Source organism: Corvus hawaiiensis, chromosome 3 (assembly GCF_020740725.1).
Source record: "Corvus hawaiiensis isolate bCorHaw1 chromosome 3, bCorHaw1.pri.cur, whole genome shotgun sequence".
In the NCBI taxonomy this organism is placed as follows: domain Eukaryota; kingdom Metazoa; phylum Chordata; class Aves; order Passeriformes; family Corvidae; genus Corvus; species Corvus hawaiiensis.
The window spans coordinates 93,110,384-93,136,858 of NC_063215.1; the positions used below are offsets into that span (position 1 = coordinate 93,110,384).

Consider the following 26,475-nt stretch of genomic DNA (forward strand, 5'->3'; position numbering starts at 1 on the left):
TGAATTAACCAAGGGAGTTCCAAAATCCTCTCCAGCTCCAGATGATTGAGGGCACAAACTCTTGCTGAATTCTGGGTTGGGTTTACTACCCTTGTCCAGAGAAGTACTATTTGCTTCCACATAAAAATCTTGTAGTCCTTGTGTCCTCTTAATCTCAACATATGATTTGCTTACTTTTAAATATATTCTAGGATATTATGTAGCCTTAACAGTTGTATTCAGCTATCCTAAATAATTCTGTTCCATAATCAATATCCATCCACAAGTAGTTTCTAAAAATCAATCTGTCTGAAAGAATGTCACACTGAAAATGAAATTTCATGGGGGATCCATGCTCATTTTATCAGAACTTCTTTTATAACTCTAGAGAAATCCACTCAGTATCAATGATTGAGGGTAAAACACAAAACAATATCCCCCTGCTAAATATTAGCAACAAAGAACAATTCATTGGAAATAAGCCTTGCAATTGCAACTCCATCCAAATAACTAAATAAATGAATTGCTAAAAGCACTGAATCCCAATGATGTCTCTAAGATGTCAGGAAAGGGAAAAAAGCTGTCTCTTACCATACAGCTGCATTTAAAATTAAATTATCCAGCAGCCTCCCTCACCCATCACAATTGGCACTTTTCCTATCTTCACTTCAACTAAGCATATTTGAAGAACCTTAAAATGGTAGGAGATGGCCATTGAGGAGAGTTGATAACTGTAAGCGGTACTTGAGTTTTAAATCTAGTTACAGATACTTTATTCTGGCCATACCAAAATCTTGGCATGCCTGTGCCTTCATCAACACAGGTATAACAATGTTAATGTTGGGTTTACTCCCCTGAGCCCTAGTGGAGCAGGCAGCCCTTCCCTTCAAGACTGGCATTCACCCCTCTGACCAGCGGGCTGAGTCCTGACTGTAACTGAGATGCTGCATCACAGCTATTTCAAACATTTTATGTTTATACACTTATCTACTTCTGCTTGGATGCTTTTATTTGAATTTTTTTTTTCATTGTAGTTTTGGGCATTGTTTCACTAAGACACTTTAGCAAATGTTTAATTTTTACTGTGTAAGCAACGGAGCCATCTTGTACAAAGCACAGCTTCTACAACACGGAGTCTTTTTCCACCTTAAATGGAAAAAGGATTTAAACATATATTTATGCCTTGTGTTGACCTGGAAGCACTGTTGTAGTGACAGAAGCAGAACTATTGGCAGCAGTCACCATCCCAGTACTGCTGTATCACTGGAACTCACACCTGATGTTGAAGAGTCTTTCTATTCAAATCCTGTGCCCTTTACTAAGGGCATCACTGGTAGCTTTGAAAAGGACACTTCTCTTTTTGAATACTGTGCTCCAGTTCCCTATCACGCACAGCTTTTAAACCAGTATTCACACACTGAGTTTTAAAACCAGGGCAAATACAGTAGTAAGAAAAAATGGAGAAAAATAAGGGGTTTTTTTCTGTCAGAGGAATCTCTAGCATAATGTGGTGCCTCCAGAAATTAAGGAAAAAGACATGAACCAGAAAAATATCCTGAAAATGACAGCATAAAACAAGAATCTGCATTGCTATGTAATATACAGAAATGTTCAGATTTCAATAAAGAACATACACTGTTAATTAGGTCTAAGTTGAAAATAATATCAAACACACTGTGGGGATTAGAACAAAGCCTGTGAGCATGCACTTACACTGAGGGTGATTCTAGTCAAGTTTTTGTGGGTTAAAATTAATGAAAGGAGAGAAAGAGCCAACAGAATATGAATAGAAAAGAAATTATTTAATTAACCCAAGTGATTTTTAGATGTATGATCAGTTTCAGAGCCTAACACTTACGGCTTGCAATAGCTATTTAAAACACTACTTGGGATGTTAAGGATTATGGTACGTGCTTGAATGAAAGTAGGAATTTGGGATTTGGATTACTTCTTTGACCATTTAGGGTCTGGCATAGCAGCCTCAAATGTACCCATCTAAATGGGATGGCTCACATGAGTAAGGTTGGTCACGTGCACGTGTGGTGGCCACAGCCTTCGCACACAGTAAGGAACTTCAGGGCTGAAGATATAAATCTGCACGTTTGGTTTAAGAGAGGGACTCCCAGGCTGGGAACTCTTACAAATCAAATAATCTGTCACAAATAATCAAACACTAAAACGGTGCTTCCAAACACTGGGTTATACAAGTTTCCAAATCTGTGCTTCTCATGCACACAAGAGATATTCTACACATTTTATTTGCAGGCTTGGCTGCCACTCTGGAAATCACCTGATGTCAGCAGATCAGTATAGCTACTATCTAAAATGATGTTCACAAAATAGAGAAGCCCTTATATCAAATCTTTGCCTGCTTCATGGTGTGAAAATGTCACAATCGGTTTGAAATTCAACGGATAAACGGATAATATAAAAGTTTCACAAAACTATAAGGTAAAAGTATACTACATAAACCATGCATGCAGCACCCACAGCATCAAATCATCCACAAATATCAATGGACAATGCTTCTACTTTTTTGTCTAGTAACTACATTTTCCACATATTCATGTAATGGAGACTTTCTTTAAAAAATGAACGCTCCTTTGAATCATGTAATCCAAGATTTTACATTGGAAACAAATCAATATGTAGGCAGCTACATTGTTATCTTCTCTGTGAGCTCCCTTCCAGATTTTCATATGTTGGAAAGATTATAGCACCATGTAATGAGCTATGCACATGCTATCTGACATCCCCAGCCTATATACACACAGCCCTAAAATAATGAGTAACTGCATACTCAGATAACTCAATCTGTCTTCCCAGCAATAATTCAGTCAGTCTTTTCACTAGGAGTCCTCACCATCTTAGACCTTTCTCCTCAATTTGAACAGATACAGATACTTCCCATGTTCTCACAAACACTACTAAATTATGAAAGATAAGGTGGAGGACGGTTCCTCAAATCCGACATATATATTCCTAGATTTACCTCAGTATATCACAAATGGGAAATAAAAACCAAACCAAACCCAAACAACCAATTAAACAAACAGCAAACTCCCCCAACTTTATAAAGGTTTTTTTTTTTTTTAATTACCAGTTTCAAGTGCAATTACAAGGAAGATAAATTTTGTAGTTATCCCATCAAAATAATGATAAATTATAATAATGTTTTGGTTCTCCTTTACCCCGGCTTCCTATGTGTTACACACTCCCAAATCAGGTCAGAGTGCTTCAAACACTCATGACATGAAATAGAGGCTGACCAGTAAGATTTGTATGTATTCACTGTGCATGTACAAGCTCAATACATTCATTTTACCTGGCTGAATGTGCATGATGAAAATACAAGAATGCACAAAACTAACATGATAGCCCGCAGAAATGCAGAGAGCAATCTGAGCTTGCTTCTAGGTCTGTTTGTGACTTTGAATGCTCAATTCTATAGAGACAATTGAGGTGTTCTACCAACATTACATTTCCATCTGAGTCCTTTCACAATATAAGAGAATGAATACTATATTTCTTGTTCACTTTGAAAGGCTGATGGGATACCATGCTTGCAAATTGTGCGCAATGAGGCCAAGGGCAGTCTGGGATGGTCATTTTGTTTGTAATGTTGCTTGAAGAGAAATTTCAATTGGTCAAACTCAGTAACTGCAGTTTCAACAGCATCAGTTTGCTCATATTCTGCTCAAAAAGAGTCAGCATCACCAAGGACACATTGATCCCGCAGACTCACAGAATGTTCTTTTATGAACTGCTGAGAGGAGAATTTAGGGCCAAGTTCTTTTTTTTTGTGTGGTTATCTTACAAACTATTGTTATCTTCCAGGTTTTCCTGTTTGTCTATCCACATTGTTTACCTCTTGTCATATATTTTTCCCCATGACTTACTCTGGGACAGGATCGGGTTGCTTGCACAGAGCTTAGCTCAACTGAGTCCTGACCCATGATTCAGAGTGCTGAATATCATACGAAAGAGTCAAAAACTTCCAGGTGCTATTGCTTTACCATTGACTAGCTTTGAAGTATCAGGCAAGTCACTGCAGCAGTTCTTCTAAAAATAGGAAAAATACCACCATTTTTAGAGCAATGGCAATTACTTGTTTCATAATCTGCATTTTAGACCTGCAAAATAGCTAAAGGAACCAATTTTTATTAAAAGAAATACTTCTTTATCACTGTAGATGCCAAAAGAAAAAAATTCTGACCAGAAAAGACAGACAGATAATTTAGACAAGACAGCTATCTCCAAATAAGCAAGACTTCACGAAATCTGGTCTTAATCAGTTCAGAAACTAATCAAAGTGGTCTTTAAACCATAGGAATCACCTTTGAGAGTATACAGAGGACAGAAACAAGAAGAAAAGAGGAAGAAGGAATCACAGAGTGATTGTTGAAAGCACAATCCACTCAAGTCCTGGAAAGGTTCTAGAGCAAACAATAAAGCAAACAACTTTTAACCACTGGAATATAACAGTGATAAAAAAAGCTAGAAAAAAACATGGCAAGTCAGCTCAATTTCTGTCTTCGATGGATTGATAGGTTCAGCAGGTAACAGGAGAGCAGTAGATGTATTTCAGCTTGAATAGGAATTTTGACATGTATTACACAACTATATAAAAATTAATGAAAGAAAGTCTAAGTGAAAACAGAGTACGTTCACAACTGACTGAAGAACATCTATTGCTGATTTGCTGCTGAAACAATTCCTGTGATGAACAGGTATCTGAAGTAGACTTGAACTATTTGTACTGGAAATAATTTTTGTTCAATGAATGATTTTACAATGGAAAAAGAAAGGCAAAAAGTGTGCAGATAGCAATCAGGTAAGGAGCTACTGCAAGTAGATTCATGACCTGGTCCTGTCCTCTAGGACTTCTGAGTAGTATAGAAATACTGAGATATAATAAGGTGATAAAGCACTCCAGAACAATCAATAAGTCCAAAACTAGAAGATGAACTTTCGTAAAAATTGCTTTGAAGTATTACACTTGGGGGAAAACAAATCACAGGTGCCAAGACAACCAGCAAGAGAAACATATCATCTTCCTTTTCCCTAATGACAATTTTAAGCAACTGTGTTATTGGCAACTGCAAATAAGGCACAGTGAGTTTGGAGATACTATACAGATACAGTAATGACAGTCTGTTGGCCAGCACATCTTCAGAGGTGTATGCACAGAACACAAAAATCCTCCAGCCAGTCTAAGGAGGTGTTATGTTGGCAAATTCCCTGAGAAGGCACATCTCAACACCACCTGGCATGAAAGCACCAACTAGAGAAAGATAACCAAGATAGCCAGCAGGCTATATAGGAGGGAAACTTTTTACAATTAAATTCATTCAAGTAAAGACCCATTTGACACTGTGAGGGGGAAAAAATCCACCGAAAAACCCCCACAAGGTAAACTTCCTACACAATTGGGTATTGTTTTCCCTGTTTGGATGTTCAATCTGTCATCACAATGTCTTCAAAACCTTGTTTACAATGAAGCAAAGGAGCTAAAAGTTGGTGACAGGCAAGGTCCAGAAAGGATTTTTATAAGCTGAAATCAATTTTATCTAGGAAATCAGTAAAGAATCATACTGCAAACTAATTCAAACCATACATGTAATTTTTTTTCAAACATTTCTGAATATTTTGGAATAAAGGGAATAGTTCTGGGAATTCATACAACTAGATTGAAATTATAGTCAGAAGTTACAGGAGTACTCAAAAATTATTTCTTTTGCTACTTTCCAAATCGTTTGGTGAATTTTCTTCTCAGATATGCATTGCCATGTGGCAGGAGAAAAAACAAGACTGACTGGAAGTTTGAACGCAGGGCTGCTTGTGAGGCCACAAGTGAGAAATATAGGTTACACTATGCTTTGCTTTTAGCATCTAAGAAACTTGTGTGAGTGAACATACCTGCCAAAAGTTACATTAGCAACAAGGTATCTTGTGTCTGTGCCAACACGTTTCCCTTCAAACATGGAAATAACTTACCCCACGTGTCCGGCCCTCACTGCTTTGAAAGCCAAAACATATCTGCTGCAAGTTAATTTGAGTTTTTGCTTTGGATGAAGGGACCAGACTGCTGACTTGGTGGTATTTGGAGCAGAAGGCGAGAGACTGAGAGAACTGGATTTGTCCAGACTTGAGAAGGTGAAATGAGATCTTATGATTTTATCCATGTGCTTTATATAACATGTGCCTCTAAAGAAGACAGAGCCAAACTTCTGGAGGTGCACAGGAAGCAGCCAATAAACACAGGCTGCAACCAAGGAAATTCCAATTAGATCTTAGGATTTTTTTTTCATCATGAGAGCGGTCACAAACTGGAACAGGTGTGCAGGGGGGACAAGGAGATTCCCTTCTTGCAGGTGTTTAAAACCCAACTGGACACGGCCCTGAGCAGCCCAAGTTATTTTTGCATGGATCTAATTTCAAAGCTGGATTTGCTCTAAACATGCCTATTGGACCAGGCAGCCTCCAAGGCTGAGTTATTCCCTGACAGAGAGAGCTGCTTCAAGGCTGCTCTCTTAGAAAAGTGCCTCACAAGAAACAGGGCCTGATCTTAACAGCATCAACAACAAAGCATCAACTTTTAGATGCTTCTCTCTGGCCCCATATGCCAGCAGGTTATTAAGAAGGATTGCAGATATGCTCCAGGATGTGTTGTGCATTCTATCAATGCACAAAAACTTTCTATAGTGGTATTTTCTCAAATGGGAGTTGTTCCTTCATGAGCCCTGCTTCAAACTCTTTACAAGAAAAGGAACATGCAGGCCTTGTTTTTTTACCTTGTACTGACAGAAGAGAGACACCCTCTCGCTATGCTTGCACTAGAATATAACAACTCTGAGTTGGTTTTATTTTTCTGTGTGTATGTTTGCTTTTGTTTTTAACATCCCTAAAAGCTTCCTAGTGTTAGAACTAAAAACAAGCAAACAAACAGAAAACCCAAACAGGATCTGGGCTTCATGTTACATTTGTATCCAGCATCTGCAATCTGATCTCAACAAAACAAGGGTTTTGTTTAGAATTAGTCTGAATTCTAAACAAATGAGTAAAGAGTTAGAAGATACTCTTAAAGCACATACAGACCACACATTAAATAGACACTGCACAGGACTCGGAAATTTTGCTTTAATACCCAGTTCTTCATGAAAACCCTAAAGGAACTTGGCCAACATATTTTGTTTTTCTCTGTCTCGCTTCTCTCCCATAAAAAGGAGAATGATATCCCTTTTTTGCCACTCTGACTTTCTAAATACACAGGGCTGAAAATCCCACAGGAAATGCGCTCTGTCCTATTACACTATGAACTCACCAACAGTCAAGTTATCACAAAAAAAAAAAATATGACTAACATATGGTGAACAGAAAGAAATAAAAATCTGAGTACTCCCTTGCAAGTATACTACAGATTTGGTTTAATTGAAAAACTGATGACTCTTGGAGGATGAAGGCTTTTCCCACATCCTTATGCAGCACTGTCTGTTGTGCCATCCAGATTGTGTCCATAAGTCCACAACAAAACTCTGCCTCCAGGACAGCTTCTTGTACAAGAAACAACATTTCCCACCTCTCACTGAGATCCAGATTTAGAAACACAACCCCCTAGGATCTTTGTGAGGGATCTGATGGAATCTAAGCCAGTGGCACTGAAAGCAGACACCTGACACACAAGGACAGGACACGGTGTCATGTGGAGCCACATCGTCAGTTTATCTCATCAGTTTGCATGAATCTGCAGAGCTGCCTTTGGATTGTAAACCAAAATGCCACATGCAGGTAACGCTTTGCAGAGTGTAAATGTACGCACTTAAATTTATGTGAAAGGCCAAGCAGGCCTCAGTGATGTTTTGGTTTCCAGAGTTCTTGAGAACATTCACACTCAGGCCTTATGGCGAAGAGGTTCTTCAATCTCCCCTCAAAGCAAGCCTTCTCCTTGCCTGTGTCTGTACATTCCTAGACATCTTATAATCCAAGCTCTCACACATGCTATCAAGAAGCAATGGCCACAGAAAGGGCCCTCCTGCCAGTGTGTCCTGACTAATGGAAGAGAACAAGTCCTTTATTGTTGCTCAAGCATCCTATGTCAATACAATAAAATCACTGTCTTCTGTTCTCAGTGTTACATTTGTTTATGATTACAATGTTTATTTCTTGCTGCGAGACTATAACTCTGCAGGCTTTCTTATGTTAAAATACATTTTACCACCCCCACCCTGTAATCCTTTTCCCGCCCCTCACCCACTTCTCAACTTGTTGCCAGAGCAGAAAAATTCTCTTGTACATATGCAAAATAATATCATGTTTCTTTTTTAGAAGTATTAATGTTTGGGTTATGATGGCATGCCTGTGGTGACAGCGTGTAAAAAAAAAAAGTATTTATAAACTTGCTTTACATAACTTTAAGCAACTTAGGCAAAACCAGTGTGAACAGCTGTACAATTTTTATCGGGTTGGGATACTACTGAAAACACCACAAAGGTCAGGAGACAGAGACTTCATCCCAGCTCCTCTCCCTTGCCCTATAATTCTGCAGCAAGTCTGTTTTCCTACTCGTGCCTTCCAACCCAAGACAGAAAATACCCTGTGACCTTTTTTCCAAAGTGCTCTGGAACACAAGGATGGATCAATTCAAATACATCATCGGTGTAGATTAAGATAGCTATGGTGCTCCAAACTTTGCAGTGTGCAGGCCTTTCCACTTAAAGGACAACATCTGTCTGGGAGAACAACTTTGCTTTCAGGTTTCCACCACTGAGTCTTTTCACAATTTAGTGGCACTCACCAGAGCCCTGGAGACAGGAGCAGCAGAGGAAGCTGCAGAAACCTTCCTCCATGGGCTGCTCTGCCCAGCCCACAGACCTGCTCCTGTCCTTGGGCTCATGCTCCACTGGGAGAGAGGATGTGGCTGCAACCTCCCTGCTTACAAATTATTTTCCTCTAAGTAAAACAATTCCATAATACAAAAGTGAGACAAAGCAGCCACCTCAGTGCCTGTAAGAGAGTTAATGCAGTAAGAAATGCTCTCTAGCACAATCAGCTCCAGAAAGGATGCAGGATGCAGTGCTGTCAACACCTATACCAGTAAAAATCTACTCTCCATTAGACTCCTGCTAGAGCAATAACAAAAAATGTCATTTCCTATGGGAGTGATAAGTCTCGCCTTCCTGGAGAGGTTTGTGATAAAAGTCTGACTGGGGTTGGGATGAAAGTAGCCGCCAGGTTCTAGCTGCCCTCACAATATAGATTTTGTCTAATGTGCCACAGAGCAATACAACCTGCAATATAGCTAAAATAAATATTTGGCTAGTTCAATAATTATGCTGAAAGGCTCCCTATCTTTATTATACCAGAAAGAAATGCATAAATCACCTGATATTATATCTCTGAAGAAACTTCCTTTAGCTGGGGCACCAGAAAGTGATTCACAGTTGTGAGTTGGAGTAAAGGGGAGAAAGAAAAGGCTTTGAAGTAATTAAAAAAAAATATTATTAAAAAAACAAACAACAAGCAACAAACCAAAACAAGCAACAAAATTGTTTGCTGATGCTACAGAGCTTTCCGACAGGCAAAATGCAGCTGCATATGAAAGGACAGGCACAGAGATGCACCAGCTCTGAGGGTTATTCTAATAAAGATAACATCTTTACTAGAAAGGACAAAGTTCATCCTTTCCTGTTAAAGGCGCCCATGTAATACCAGGGCAACTTAAATAATCATAGCTAAATATTGACTATTGGTGGAACAGCTTTCATTCCTGAACTCTGCAAGATATACTCATGTAACACTCCACCACACCAGCTATCAGACACGAATCTTTATGAAGAAACAGGGTAAAATTGTGGATTCTTGTCTACCTTGGCTCTTTCTGCCTCCATTGGCAAGGAAATTTTAATCACAGTTTAAAAGAAAGACACTACTCTCTGGAGAATTTGCTTGGATATGGGTAAGAAAATACTCATCTGCTACATTTCTATTTTTTCTGACTAGCTCTTGATGCAAAACATTAATGAAGGCAAGTAGAAAAAAACAAAGACAACACAAAACCACAAAAGACTGACCCAAACAACTCGAAGGCTTTGTGAATAATGAAACATCCAATATTTGCATTTAGAAATATTAAACCTCCTAAGTGGCAAGGGAACTGTGACTGAGGAAGACATTGATACTGATTCACAACCACCTTGTCTGGTGGCTTTTTACAGGTCATGCAGTTAAATTCGCATCTAGAAATACATAAAGCTACAGAGATAACAAGACATATGAATCCAGACTTACAACAGGTTGGAATAAATAACCTTACTGCACTAGAAAACAAAACAACACAACACACTAAGCAGAGCTTTTACTTGTCACAAACAACAAGATCTATACTTAATGTTGTCTCATTCCTACATCTTAATTCTCCAGCCTGGGTTTCTTACTTTCAGATGTCATTGCTTTCCCTTTTGTCTGCTGTTCTATTTTTAAAACTATCTTTGAAATAGATCTTCTCTAAGATGGATTTTCATTACTCCTGTATTATTTAAATAGAGGCTGGCCTTGTTGATACTTTTAATTCTATGTTGTTATTTATTTAATACCTCATGAGCAGTCTTGAGCCATCCTATCTTTCACATGCTCTTGCTTTGTCTTGTGCAGGGTTACAGTTTCTGTATTGAATTGTTCTGCCTACTGGTTTTTTATGTTTCACAATGAGGCAAGCTAAGAGTTAAAAATTTTGCTAGCTTTGAGCTAGTGAAATTTCATCTTCAGTTTGCATTTCTAAGGGTTGGATTGTTGGGGTTTTTTGGGGTTATTTTTTTTTTATCCAACATACTCTTGGACTCCAGTATCAGACAAATATTTTCAATAACTAAACAGTGCACATTTATTAATCTAATAACTGAAGAATCCCTCCTCTAGTGGAAATTGTGTCAGAGCAACATACAGGATTACTGACAGGATTTGTTCTGTTGCAGTGATCTGGAGATTACATATCTTAGTGGAGGAACTTGAGCACTAGCCTCCCTAATTTTCCAGGACAATGCTGGGCAAAGCTAACCATAAGGAAGTAGTATTCTAACACACTGCTTTGAACTACCAGGTATGTGGCCAATAGTTCCTTTTGTTAGCGTTGTGACTGGTCAGAAGTGTTAACATGATGTTGTAGCTCTTGGTGAAAGGCAGTGAAAAAAAGCAGACTACTCATTTTGCTTATAGCTAGTTTTAGAGAGCTTCTGTGGAACTAGCCAGTGCAACAGAAGGCTAAGCTAAGTCACCAAAGGCACACAGACTAAGACCAGAGATACAGGAGACAGGCAATATCAACTCAAGCATCGAGTCACAGGACATAAGCAGAGAAGTGGGTCAGAGGTGTTTGTGGGCCCCTTACTAACTGTACTGTTTTAAATAATGGAAATATGGGCAAAAGATAGATGCAAATAACTGGAGATGAAAAGCATGGCTTTGTTTTGAACAGAGCAGAGATTCTCTTCCTCTGTTGAGTTCCAGTTCATTCACACTGCCCTATGTGAACTCACTGTTTAACTGCTAGGACCACGGTGGGATCTATCAGCCACTGTTCCCCTAACATAGCCTTTTTGTAAGTATGGGCACTACATCAAAGCTGGGGACAGGAAAAGAGTGCCATTGAATGAAAAGGATTTCAACATATATATAAGGATTGTTCTCATGTAAAATCAGAGAATAATTAGTTTGAAAAGCTAGAGGAAAAAGGTCCCTTTAATTTTCCAGCATCATCTAAGAGGCACCCTCCAGCCCTCATTAGACCACAATCAGGGTCATGTAACTGCAGGCCATTTACAAAAGCACTGAGTCAGGAGTTCTATTACAAAAGAAACAACATTGGAATGAAAAATAATTAGTTTATGGACTTAATTCAAAATTTTCCAACCCTCTTCATTTTGGGGAAAAAAAGTATGGAAATGTATTAACCACAAATAAAATGCATTAACCATGAACATCAGATCATGTTTAATGCACAGGAAAAATACAGCCTTTGGTTTACAGGCTGGGAAAACTCACAGATCACTTACATGCAGCAAACATATTCTCAGGAGGAACTGAGGATGCTCTTAATAAGATGGAAATTTCTTGGCACTTATTAAAAGTTCTTGTCTTCATTTATCCCACTCCAGCCAAGAACTGGAGCATTTGAAGCCCCATATTAAAATATCTCACATCACACAGTAGTCACTTGTTCCTCTTCATGTTGTAATTAAAAAATGTAGAACTGTTGAGATTTCAGAACATTCAACAATTTTCATTACTAACAGAGCAAATAATTAGGAAAAAATTACAAACAACAGCATAAAAAAAAATCAAGTTTAAGTCTGTTCCTGACAGTTGCAGAGACACAATTTTATGTTTGCACTCAGTCTGTTCCCCAAACACTCATGTATTTGACACGTCTTTTGGGAATTTATTGAGTTGATGGATTATGATTGTCTGATGTTGAAACAATTGATTATTTTCTACATTTTCATGTACTCTTGCTGTTAAGTTCTTGCCAACATCTTACAAGGCATAGTACATTCTAAAACAAATTAGCATTAACAGTGTTGTTTGTTTATTAAGAATGATGTTCTTAAATTCAGAAAACTGCAAAAGACTAATCTATGGTAATCATTTCCATCACGTTACTCTGCGCATTACAGAAAGGAGAAAGCAGTGGAGACTAAATGAAAGAAAGGCCAACTTGTATTCTAATAGACCTCACTGTAAATCAGTCCTCTGACTCAAGGTCAATTATTTCAGATCTTTACTCCACACAGCTGAGTGCCTTAAAGCTAGCAAGCCTTGCCTAAAGGATTTTCTTTTAATTTGAAAACACATGGAGTTTAAAGCATACACGTATGACTAGGGTAGATTACTTCCTCTTGTAAAATAAAATACACCTTTCACTAAAGTGCCCATCATAGTGTTTCAGGTACCATAAAGAGAAGAGTTGAGAGGGGACCAGTCCAGCTATTATGAATAATTATAGAACAGTTCAATCCCAAAGTTTAAAAACCTTGGATTAAATTTCAAGCGTAGGTATTGAAACTGTTCTCAGTGTATATTCCTAACTGGGATATACGGAAATGAAGGTTTTCCTTTCACTTGCTAAGATCTCTGTGCTTAACTTACTCAGCGTGCAACACCAGTCTACACATTTGAGACAATGTTGGAGCTCCTACATGGCTACCAAGCAGAGGAAAAAAAAGAATTACTTAATTAATTTCTGATAACTGATATTATCAGCAAATTGCAAGGGATAAACTGAGCCTCCATTTCAGTTATCATCTTTCCAGTTCGAAAATAAACCAAACTGTTGTTATTGTTTAAATGGCATTTTATATGGAATATGTTACATGCAATTCCTGAGACTGCGTGAACCAAAACAGGTGTTTCTGGTGGAACACAGGAGAGTTCCCACCACCAGCCATTCAAGTGCAGACGTAAACTATCAAATAAAAATTTGATCAATATATTCTCAAGGCGTTAATACTTTTCTCAAATAGCACTTTGTTTCTTGTACAACATATTTCAGCATAAGCAGGTCCAATATCAGCTTTCCCATTTTAGTAGAAATTCGAACTAAGCTTATGTATTTTAGGAGGTTGGATGAAGCAATCAAACATATTGGGTCTGTTTCAGCAAATTTCTTGCCTGGTAATTTTATTTCCCCATATTGCAAAAACAGGCTTGCTTTGCGAAAATTTAATCGCAGCAGAGTTGCCCACAAAAGTACACCCGCCATGTTTTACTCTATATTCCCACACTTTTTTAATATTTGTCATATTTCATCTTTTAATGCAGTCCTAATGAGAGCATATTGGAACACCACAGAACCAGGCTCATAAGAATGTGGTCTTGAAATAAAACGTAGAACAGAAGGAGCATTGTATTACAGCCTCTGTTAATGTTTTAATGGTTGAGAGATTTCCAACATGTTGGCAGTGTCAGGACAAACCAATTTAATAAATTATTAACACTAATCAAACATTTTTATGATGGCAGTCAAAACTTCCTTGGCAGTTAAGGTTAGTTCTGTTGAAGTTTGACAAAGATGTTGCTGTTTGATGGAACCCGCCTTTGAAACCATAGCCTCCTTCAAATCAAAACCTTGCAGTGCACTGAGCAGAAATGGTTAAGAAACACATCCTGAAGTACATAAAGAAACCCTGAAGGCTGGGCTGCAGCCTCTATGGGCAGTGGCCGAACTGACGAATGATAGTGAAATGTAAATTGATTACAGCGTATACAATTTGCCTGCCACTACTTGGGAAAGGATATAGAGAGACTTTATCAGGAAGAGATAAAGCTCGGGCTGTTAAGGGGAGAGTGCTAAATCAATATACAAAGAAAATCTAGGAATTCCAGGCACTTGACAAGAGGGATAGAGAGGAAAATAAAGAATCCTGCCAGTGTTGATGTATTAAACTTTGGAGAAAAGGTATTTTAAAACATCCTTTCATTCAAAAGGCAACCAACAATAACAATGCCAGACAACGCCACATTCTCCCTCCAGCTCCTCTAGCCTTGCCAGCAAGTTGAAATCCAGCACAGCAGAAGCTAATGAGGGGTATGGATTAACAATACAATGTTTCTCAGGCCTTTCTTGGGTCTCCCCTGGGGCACCCACAGTCTATACATCATCAATCTACTGCAAATTGATGTAGTCAGCCTGTGACAAGGGTCAGGTTTCCAGGACCAACTACCAGGCATGATCTAGTCATTTTGAGTTATCAAGACAAAGCTCTGTTCTGCCGAGCTCTGGCCACATAAAATCCACAGCTCTCCAGGCTTTCACTGGGATGAAATCAAACCATAGAGCCCTCTCTGTTCTCTTCTATGCCTGCTGAGAAACCAGCTCACCTTTCTGAATTGACACTGTTATTATTTTGTGCTGTCTTACAGATCAAGCTCACAAACAAGAAAAACATGTGCTAACCCATCAGTTTCTTAATAATAATAATTACTGTTCTTGTTTGTTGTATGCTAATTATAAAAATAATAACCAGAATACACACACACACATATATATATTTTCAGTATATGAAAACAATGAAGAAAAATGTGCTTGCTGATGCAGGTGTCTAAGTAAGAAATAAGTTTCATCGGAGTATCAAAAACTTTTGTTCGGTCACAATATCTTTTCCTGAATAATCACACATGGGATCTTGCTTTTATCCAAGAGCTCAGGTGCCACAGATTTTCCAAATACTCTGTGGATTAGTTTTACACGTGAAAATTTGTGCTGGTGTTCCCTTAGCTTATCTGAAGTCTGTGGATTTCCATGCAAGCTTGGTGGAAAGCATGCCTTGGCTCTCAGCACAGTAGCCTTGTCAGCTGCACCCAAAGGCATCCAATTCAGGGGTGAGGAGACTCAACAGAGTATGCAACACATGAGAAAAATGAGATCTTCTGTCAATAATACATGTGCAGTCCAAATTAAAGTAGATTTAAAACATTAGAAAGGTCTTTGTTAATTTCAATGGCTTTCCTAGCACTCACATTTCTATAGAAACTACAGCAGTTAGGATTTTCACAATACCTATAGGTTTAGCACCACCTAAACTTACAGCTAATAGTTCTTTCTGAAGAAAGCTTTCATGGCTGTTCATAGAATTATAACTGAATATTACCCTGAGTTGGAAGGAACTCACAAGGATCACCAAATCCAACTCCTGGCCCTGCTCAGGACAGCCCCAAGAATCACAGCTTAAGCCTGAGAGCATTTTCCAAACACTTCTTGAACTCTATGGTACTGATCTGGCTCAGAATAATTTAAAAACAAAACAAAACAAAACAAAACAAACAAACAAACAAAAAAAAAACCAAAAAAAACCAAAAACCCAAAACCCCAGGCTAACATACAGAAAAAAAATTGGATTCTTGGATCCCAGCCACCTATAATATAGCAGATTTCTGAGGCATCCAACATACTCAAGTTACCTTTAAATATTCTGAGCTACTTGTGGTCCAACATAGGTGTGAACTACCAGGAGAAAACAGAGTTTATTCACGAAAGAACTTAAATGAAGTTCAATACATTTGCTACTTATGTTGCTATGAATGTATCCCATTAATACATTTTAGAAGGTCCAAAATGTCCAGAAAAGCATCCTTGTAAATCCTAGGCACTTATTAACAAAACCTAAATCCTCAAATTTATTTTGTGTTTTGTCTGCTCGAAATGGACAACAAGCTTTGAAAAGCAGGCACAAGAACTGAGCAAGCCATTCATGGTATGAATATCTGATGAACATTTGCTCATATTTATTCATGTAAGCCTTTTGGAATTTCTCAGTCATGGATGGTCTTCCAAACACAAAGTCATGCATATAAATGTGCACGAAAAGCAAACAGAAAGAGGCACTGATACCTTGTAAGTAACTCTGAGGCTTTGGTCTGATAGATGCTTGTAAATACTTTGTTTCGTTATTCGGTCAAGTTTTTCTTGTTGCCGGCAAACAGGGAAGAGAAAAACCAACCAAAATCTCTAAATTGCAGGCAACCTCAGCTCTCATTTTCCACAGCCCCTTTGCGCAGCTTGCGTAAGTTGCTAAAACATTATTATGTGTATATGTACAAAAAATTTGGCTTGAACTCAAGAAGTTTCCATGGTCTCTCACAATGAGCTCCTGACACATCCACTTTCTTGAAGAACCAACACTTAAACCTTTTGAGGTTTCCAAAAAGGAATGCTTTTCAACTTACATTTACCCATCTATTTTTTCACACGTTTGCCTGCGTGGGTGCACACACATTCACCTTTAAGGGCCTGTGCAGTACTTTAGGAACATACCCCATCAGTTAAAAGCAAAGTCTCAATTTAAGCTGATATAAATGAAAGCTTGGACAGAGGATGATTGCAGGTCTTTCTTGTAGTATATTACCACTCATAAGTGATTTTACCGAAAAATTTTGCAGATCTTTTGATTTATTATGTGCTAAAGACAAAAGCTGCATTCATATTACTATAGCTCATTATTTGGAGCAGACTCTTTTAAAACAGCTGATAATATAAAATGAATATACATTTTGGAAGCAAGCATCAGCACTTTATCAAAGGACAGGTTCACCCGAAGTGATCCATAAGTTTAAGTTGGCTTCTTTTTTTTTTTGTTTGTTAAAAACTACAAGGAGAAACAAATTTCCCCTTCAAAAAGAATTATGTGCAAGATGTGCTTAATATTAAAAAGCCAAGAAAATAAAAGGAGGTACATCCTTTAGAAAAGGCTTAGCAAAATCACTAATTATCCATTTAAGTACTGAACTGTGGGTATCATTAAGATATGCCAGAGGAAAGAATTTTTCAAGTGTCTCAATTTGTGGGTGCAACTGGTGGCCTGTTCAAATTCTGCCTGTACCTGGAAACTTGTGAAATACATGTCCCCTGAATGAGCTCTGCACTGCTGACCTGCATTCTAAATTTCTACTGCAGCTTCACCACTGCTGAGAGTGCTTGCTAGCTTTGATCAGTAGTGAAGGAGGGAGGTTAAAATCCCAATTTCCAGCTGGAGGAAATTTAAATCATCATCCAGACATGGAATTTTACCTATCATATCTGGTAACAGAGCACATCAGCACCAATCATTTCCTCCATCTAGAACATTTGCCTTCCCTCCTCCTCCCAACTGTGGCAACACCTCCTACACAAGTAATCCCTACAGGAGTGGAAAATCTTGCAGCAGCTATTCCCTTGGAGGAAAGCTATTAAAAACCTGGCCTCCAACCTCAGACAAGCTGCTCTAGTACAGGCCAAAGGCTGGCTCTGGTCTTACTGCTCTCTACGTACAGAATTGTTATTGCTTTCTTCTTCCTGTGCTAAAGCTGAACCCAAAATCTGTTCAGTGTAAGTCAGCCTTTTGAGCAATAATAAACCAGAGTGGCTTCTCTGCAGCACTCTGCAGAGAAGCTTCCAACACTGTTTACAGCAAAGTTCACTATTCCCCTCCCAGAACAATGCAGCTGCTCTTTCAACTCTGAATCCTCCTGCCCTTCTTTGCTCCTCTTCCCATCTATCTCTATTTGGCTGCTTTTCCAAGGCAGACGAGCTCCATGCCATTTTCTGGATCACTTGTTTTTGGAGAACAAAATACCTTCCCCCATCTAAGAGAACTGATGTACTGTGCTGGCTTCGAACTTTTAAAATATCTCTCTGTTGAAGCAGCTGCTGAATAATTTTTATTTCTTAGAATCAAGCTGAGAATATGTATATTTTGCTATGATACATATGGTATAGCTGTTTTTTCTTCCTTTCCACTGCCATCTTCTTTTCCACTTTAAATTTCAATGTAGGAAATTCTGAACACTTCAGAGCCTGGGAAAATTATTTGAGTTTGGGGAGTGAGTGAGAAGGGGGGCACAATTTATTTGTGAGAGGTTTGTTTTTTTTTAATGGAAGGAAAAATTCCTGAACAGCTTGCAATTAGCAGCTCTGAAAAGTTATAGTTTCTTCAATGGCACACAGCATGCCAAGAAAACCTACAAGAGATTCCTCAGCTTAACATGCCTGGAGCAGGATCCAGTTCCTCTAAATCAAAGCACAGCTCACACTAACAGTTGCAGTATGTTAGTGGCTGGATGGCTGCTTTATGAAGAATTATAAAGTGACACAGCAGTCTGGCTGAAAAAAACACGCACCACGCTTTGATGTTTTTAACCACTAACTTCAAGAGGACCAACAGAAACCTTCCTGTTTTTATTGCAGCCTCTCTATCATCCCTCCCCCTGCTCCCTCCCTCCTCTCCCACTGCTAGATGGGGGACTGTTATCTTTCAGTCACTTTGTAAGCTTGACTTGTTTACAGACTGAATGTCTCTGTTTATAGGCCTCTATCAGAGAACAAACAGGGCAAGTGTGACTTCCTAGGACCCGAAATGTGATGCTTTTTCCTCTTGGGCAAAAGCAGGAGTGGCAAGGGAGGGGGAAATGAAGGGGAAAAGAGAAATCCTGTAATTGTCCTTCTTGTCCATCTTCCCTCCAGGATTACCGTACACACCTGTATGGTGCAAAGATATTTTAAGAGCCAGCTGGTTAAATGTCAGCTTATCAAAACTCCATAAAAATGCACAGCAATTGTCTTGCAAAAACTAGGTCCACTTCAGAACCTCCAACAGTAAAATCAGTGCTAAATAATGGCTTCTCTAAAACTCCCTGTCTTTGGAGTTCTTTATTATAGATCCATTTAGATGTTTATTTGGGGAATCTTAAAAGCTTATACCACATTTTACTGGGGACATTTAAAGGGTGTCAATGGGGTAATTATAAACATAAACAGTGTAGTGATGAAATTTTAGAAACCATTAAAAGCATGACTTTGCATATTCATTCTTATCTTGAAAAATATTTTACCTCAGGCATAACCCTAGTCCAGTCAATAAGAATAGTCCTTAATAAGGTACTGAAATGACATGAGAGCCAGCCTGCTTATATTGCTAATGGCAGATTTCAGTTCTTGATAACATTCAGATTATAAACACCCCAGAGGAGCTTTGGCTTTGTCCTTACTAAGGGTGTCTTACTTTTACACTGGCAATTTTTATTTTAATTGTAGAATTCATTTTTACAGGTTTCTGGCTTCAAAAGGCTTGCTTTTGCACAAACACGCACTGGAGAGCATGAAGTAATTTTAAGGAGGGTACAAAAGGGCATATCACATTATAGTACTTTATGATGAGACATTGGGCCAGCCAGTTTTGAAGCTAGCTGTATCCATGTTTTTCCCTTGGAGGTTGTTTACCCAAAGAGACTGAAAACCTTTGGAACTAAAAGAATAAAACAAGATAATGAAATCTAGAAAGTTAGCTCTTTAAGTATAACCCCTTCCAAATAATTGGATCTGACAGGACAGAAGAGGTAAGAGTTTACATGCAGCTCTTTTTTCAACAGCTGTGCCCACACAGGTGGGACCTTAGGGCAGTGGTGCTTGGTTACACACAGCCAGGTTACTTTTAGTAGCAGCAGTGCCCAGTCCCCTCGGGGTCACCCCATCTACTCCAAGCCCTGTCTGCTCCCTGTTCCTCACAGCTGCCTCTGAGTCAGAGCCGGCTCTCCAATCCCTATGATCCCCTCCAATGCCCTGAGCAGCATCCCAGCAAGCTCCTCTCCCTCCAAGGATACCACTGCACTGCCCTGCTTTTTACTGAGGGATCACATGCCTTGGCAGAGCACAGGCAGGAGCAAACCCTGCTGCTGCATACACCTCTGCTGTGCAAGGGAACAGACAGCCCCATACAAGCTGCATCTGCTCCAATGGATGAACTTTAGAAATAAAAGGGAAAAATTGGTCTTCTTTAGAGTTCAGGTGCAACTTAATCAGTTTAAACACCCAATTAGACATTACCTAAATGGTCCTGGTGTCACTTGGCCTGCTGGCAAGAGCAGAGTTGCTCCTCCTTAGCTGGCCTAGTCTGAAGACATCCAAGGGTACTACTGGCCTGACAGTTTTCTCCCACAGCAGCAGGTTTGTCCAGAAGACACCCTGTGTCCTCCTGCAGGCAGCCAGCCTCACCAATTCACCATGTGATCTCTCTGCTTTCCTGTCCTGCCTCCCAGGAAGTGCAGGCTTGTACCTTTGTCTGACATTTAACACCTGTGGGGCTTCCTCAGCACAGACTGTGAAGAGCTTTATGCAAGATGTGGGCTTTTCCCTCTGTGGTCAACTTACTCTGGAAGCTGTGGAGACCTGTGAGCTCAGGACACACCAATCCTGTCAAAACGCAAGCAATGAGTAAGGAGAAAAACCAGCCCTGCACAGAGGACCAAAGCCTTCCAGAGCAGCTCAGCATAAGGGGAAGACAGAGATTTGTGGCTGTTCTGTTTTGTTTTAAGCTAAATTGTTTGAGCCATCCATACTCTTTCCAGTTTTTGGTCTCATCTGAGAAAGAGGAAATTAAACTATAAGAGTAGAAGGCAATTTTTTAATCACAACCACTTTTCCCCTAGAGACCAAAAGCATACATGTGAATTAATGGACTCTTTACATTAACCATAAAGGGCATAGGAAAGATGTAAGAGAAGTTAAGTTTTCCCCATCATACATAAACTTCTTCCAGCTCTCTTCAGCAGTTTCTCATGGGGATGATGAAGCCATTTAACATAACAAAAGACGTGGCTTGAATCCTGGACCAGAAGTCACATACAAATTAACTTCTGGTTTTAGCATCCAGATATGATTAACTATTCTTCTGTCCACTTTCACACGCTCCTCCTTTAAAATGGCTGAAAAAACACTTTAGTGCTCAGCTGTAAGTACAGAGGTGGGGCTAAATTTGAAACACATGCTTCTCTTTATCATGGCTTGCCAGGATCCATAGATTACTCTTTCCCCTGGACCTGAATATTGTCAGATTCTATTCTGAAACATATAATTCTGTCTGTGTCAGTGGCACTGAACTTTATGTTGTGGATTCTACTATGTAGGAAACACTGAGACACAATGTGACAGGATGCTTAGCCCGTTATGCAGCTCTGGTCTTTACCATGGAAGTCTGGCAAATCAGATGCTTCAATATTTTTTCCTGCTGTGTCTGAAAATAAAGACTTCACAGCCCTGCATGGCTGAAGAAGAGACAATCTTTGCTATAGCTAAATCATGCTATTCCTCATGGGTCTAAGGACAACCAAGACTGAGCTCGAAGATGCAAAACTATGTAAAATTTAGACACACTTACAAAAGGCATGATACATTTATCTAATTTTCAGGAAAAATGGTGAATGGTTATTTTAACTCCCCAGTCTCAAAGCAGGTAATATTCAATCAGTACTATTTCTGTAGCTACCAAAAGTTTAAGACATTTCACAGATGGACAAGAAAATTCAAACCCAAACATTCACCTTTCCCACTTTTTCTGAAAATTCTGACAAATTGCCTTTCCAGACAAGTTATTGCATTCGAATTCCTTGTGGGAATTATTCCCTCTCTGAAAGTACTAAGATACAGGCATAAGCATCAGCATCCACTGAAGAACTAGAGAAGTGCCAGGGCTGATACATCTCACACAGTGTAATGGTGAGTGACTAAGGGTTGTGTTTGAGTTGGGTGGGGTGTGACTGAGGCCAGCTCTCCTGAACTCTGCTCCTGTCAATAGACACTGTAAACCAACAGGTTTTCCCTCTTCAGAGTTATCTCTGGGTGATTGTGCAGCGTGCGCCACAAAGTAGGGCTCGTGGGCAATTATGTTTCTGGAGTACATAATCATGTCACAAAAAGTATAATTTTCTTCACTGTATGATTTCCTGAGCTACTTTGCCAGCACAGAGACACCCAGCACAGAGAGAACCTGGGACCTGAGTTTTTCCCAAAAGCTCAGGTGCCAGCTGTTGCTTGTGTTCCTGTGCGTGTATCTACCGCGAAATTCAAGATCACGAAGAAGATCAAAGTTTTCACTCCACCAGTGGGAAACAGCTGGCACTACTCCAGGCATCAGGGCTGCAGGTCCCTTTTCAAAGAATGCCACCTACCTGTTCTGAGACCTCTCTGGATGTACTGTCCCCTGCAAGACCGATTTGTTCCCACATCTTGTGGGCTGAAGCTGTGCAAGCTCTAGGGCAGGGCCGGCCCCAGCACCCGCACCCCCTGCCTACAGCTCTGTACAGGGCCTGTGACTCCACAGCTCTATTACAATGCAAGCACTAATTAACAGCCCAAGCAGGCTTTGTGCAACAGTTGCCAAGCCAAGTTCTTTGCCTTGAACTGAATCACCCTGCTTAGTGTTTTAAGTTCATCATTTACTGCACTGTAGTAAGGTATATCATAGAAATTTTTAGAGTCACGACTCCAGTCCACTAGTTACTTTTGGACAGCAACAAGTCATCATATGCTTGCCCCAATGCTCTGACAAGCTTTGAACTTTAATAAATGATTAATCCTATTTAGAAGTAACTTAGCACTGCCTTAACTGCATCTTTCCCTGAAGTGTCACTTTGACATCCTCTGTTGTGTGCATTCACTGCAACTTTCACACGCTGTAAATTAAGAACATTTACACATGCAATTAGTGTTAAATAAATGCCTGAAGAACTCCTTGGGGATTAAGCAATTAGATGGCATCATGGAATACCCTTTGTACTTAGAGCTTATGAAGAAAATCATCTACCCGTTCTGCACAAATTGCATACTGGGGTAACCATTGTGCTGGCAGGAAGTGCTGGGATGAATTGCCAAATGCAGCCTTGGGTTCACACACACCGCCTTCTCCCAGCTCTCCTGGCCCTCCCTCTCCTCTTAGAAGGGAAATTAATAGAGAGAAATTTTTGACCAGGATAGTACTTTATTATTAAATTATTCCCTCCATTAAAAAAAATAGGAATTAAGAACCTGAATTTTTAATATCACAGTTAAATTAATAATAAAAAAACTGTCTAGAATAGAAAAAAAACAGCTATGTACACACAGACCATTTGCACAGCCCATGATAATAGAGACTTAATCCTTTCATATCCTAGCCTTTATTTTATGACACATGAAAACTGCAGTCAGCTAATATGGCAAAGTCTGCAAACAGTCTTAGATGGAGAAATACTTGGCACACTAGAGCACCTTGCAAATGGGAGCATGTATTCTATATATACACCCTGCACACACACCTAAAGCTTGCTGAAAATAACAGCAATCATTTGCCCTGCTATGTATGTGGTTGCTATTCACCAAGATGGTTGATTAAACACTGGAATATAAGTGTTGGGAGAGAAAAAGGGCAATGAATTTTTATGTCTTGAAGATCAAGGTTAAAGTGAATCCAATTGTCATTAACATCCATCATTCACAGGCAAGCCTGGAGAAGAGGGGACACCTCACCTTGTAAAATTGTGCCTAACTCATGGAATTAGACACAAACAAGCTAGAGCTGGACACAAAACCCCAAATCAAACAAATAAACAAAAACAGCAACAAAAAATCTGTTACACCCTGAGTATTTAAGGCAGCAAAACTATATCCCCTCTATGCTGACAGCAGGATAGGGCCCCCTGCTCAGGGCACAGTGTCCTCCACCCCACCAAAAGGGTGGGGGACTCAAAAACTCATTCCAGAGGTCATCCCCGCAGCCATGCACCCTCCTCACAAAGAAGCCCATTGTAGCCCAAGAGCTTCCCCAAGCTGGTCGGTGCTGGGATACAAAGAAGGTGGTGTATGAAGAGAGCTAGTTGAGCCGCATTTCACGGGAGAAGAGAGGACCCTGTTTGGAGAAGAGTGGGATTTCCAAGTGCCAAGCATTAATAAAAAAAAAAAGAAATCGGAACAAGAAAAAAAATAAAAACACAGCAAACCACCAAACCCCAAGCAACATAAAACAGCTGCAGGGAAGTTGTTTTTCCACTTGAAGCGGCCCGTAGAAGCTGTTTAAAGCTACCCCTGCGGACGCGAAGTCCCAAGCCCGGGCTGCCAGCGCCACCTTCTTGCCGAGGAGCGCAGCGGCAGCGGCTCGGTCCGCGCCGCCCGCTCCCCCCGCCTCGGGGGCGGGCAAGGCACAGTCGTACCCAGAGGGCAGCTTAGAACTCATGGGAAAGCATGGAAAAGGAGACCTAACCCAGCCTCTTCATAGAAAGAAAACAAGAAAAGAAAAAAAGAGAAATATCCCCGCAATTCCGTTCAATCAGAAGCAAAACGTTTCTCTCATACGAGTAATTTTTCTACAGGTAAACATTCCTGCATCAGCACATGGAAGTCCCAAAATATTAGTGGATGTTGGAAGTATTGTAATGGTGTGTGTGTCTGGTAGAATGTTATATTTGGGGATATAGTGTTTTGTAATCTTCCCCACTCAGAATCAGGAATTCAGTGCACTGTTAAATCAGTGAAGGGAAGACCAAAGGGCCATCAGCAGCTCCCTGGAAGAGAGGCTAAGCTCTTCCTCATGAATCCTTCAACCCACCAAGGAGCACCACTTGGGAGAGCCCATGGGGAAACCCACCTCCTCCTCCTGTGTCTGAAGGCTCATGGCTGCAGCTGGTGATTTTGTCTGTGTGAAATGAACTAGCAACATGAAAAAAAACCCAAAACATCTCTTGAAGAATTTCAAAGTGATGTGCCAAACTGATGTCGTCAGAGCTCAAATGCTCTGGTGACTTAGAGCTACAGCACTGAGCCAGTACCAGCATGGGGAAGATTCTGGTTTTTGTCCTGAGTTACATCAAATATGATGTGAAAAGACATAGTCCTTAGCATGTAAGAATGACTCCTGAGCCTCTCCAGTTTGCTTCTGTGAAGCAACCATCACCGAAGGGTTCTACTGATGCCATCTACAATTTAAAAAGTCTAGTTCCTTCAACCATTTTGGATACTCCAGTCATTTACAGTCCATATTCACTTCAGTCCCTAGATTGCACAAGTAATAATAGCCTGCACATTTTCATACGACTCCTTTTCCAATTTCTACCTGCACTGGATGTGAAAACAACAATATACTCTAAATATTTCTGTTTGAAGTGTAGCTAGTGAGGAAACATACTGAAAAGAGATTTTCTTTTACAATACAGTTTTGCATCAGATGATTCAGATAAATATTTCTGGATAATCATCCAAAAAATAAGGCCTTGAACATTTCATGACTTGTTGTTCCACTTCTAACCTCAGGATTGCAGGGGAGAGCAACAACTGCAAAAGGAAGTGACTTTTTAATTGCATCCAGAAATCTGGAGTTTCCCTGTCCTGACTGCATGGACTGCAGACATTTGACAAACGAGGAAGAGAAAAAGCAGAATCAAAAGGAAGTAAATGTTGATCTTTATGCATACAGGGGAAAAAAATGGTTTTCCAGGGGAAATAAGTTTGCATTGAACTTTTTGTCAGAGTTGGTGTTAAAACCTCTCACCTACATCCTGAGCTCATCTTCCCAAGAACTGAAGCAACTAAAGCAAAACTGAGTGAGCTGTCTTCTGCTGTAAGAACCCCCTGAGACTGCAGCCAGATTGGCACTGTTAGATTTTTATATACATAAAACTTGCATAAGCATTCACACCCCCCTGCAACTAGCTGTTAACCACAGAGGAAGAAAAATGCAAATAGGAAAATACAAAGGTAAATCTAGAGGACACATCTAGAAGAAACAAAAAAACAACAGCTGAGAATTTGTCAAATAAAAAAGGAAAAATTAGTATTTTCAACTTTGGAAAACTCTTGAAAACTTTGATTATTGTGAAACATGACTGTATTTCACATCCCACAGCTTGATCTCAGGAACATTCAGTCCTAATGGGTTTAGCTGCTTAAGAAGTACCAGCTAAGCTCTCCAGTGGGTGTGCAGGATGCATTCCCTGGGACTCCCCAGCAACTGATCCTGATGTGCGCTGCCCTTGTGCAACACATCCTGGGAGCAGTCACAGTGCCACAGCCAAGGTAAATTCACACGGCACAGCCTGGAACAGCACAGCCAGACCCGGTGTTGCTTCAAAAGCAAAGTGGCACTGATGCTGCTGATGCCTGGTGGGGCTGGAGGAAGGCACCAACCTTGCCACTGTCACTCCCTGCTGACTGCAGATCACCCCTTGCTG

At 39.8% G+C, this 26,475-nt stretch overlaps 1 long non-coding RNA gene across 7 annotated transcripts in view; it reads right to left on the reverse strand.

Annotated features, from left to right (window-relative positions):
- The window catches only part of LOC125323081, a 317,884-nt gene that overhangs the window by 92,173 nt on the left and 199,236 nt on the right, over positions 1 to 26,475 (reverse strand). For 2 of the 7 annotated variants that reach the window (XR_007202361.1, XR_007202356.1), the window contains exon 1: positions 22,447 to 22,578. The exons of 4 other annotated variants lie outside the window; for them this stretch is intronic. This is a non-coding gene — a long non-coding RNA (uncharacterized LOC125323081). Of the gene's footprint in view, positions 1 to 22,446; positions 22,579 to 26,475 lie in introns of those variants that run through there. One more of the 7 variants, XR_007202362.1, reaches the window with a different exon arrangement.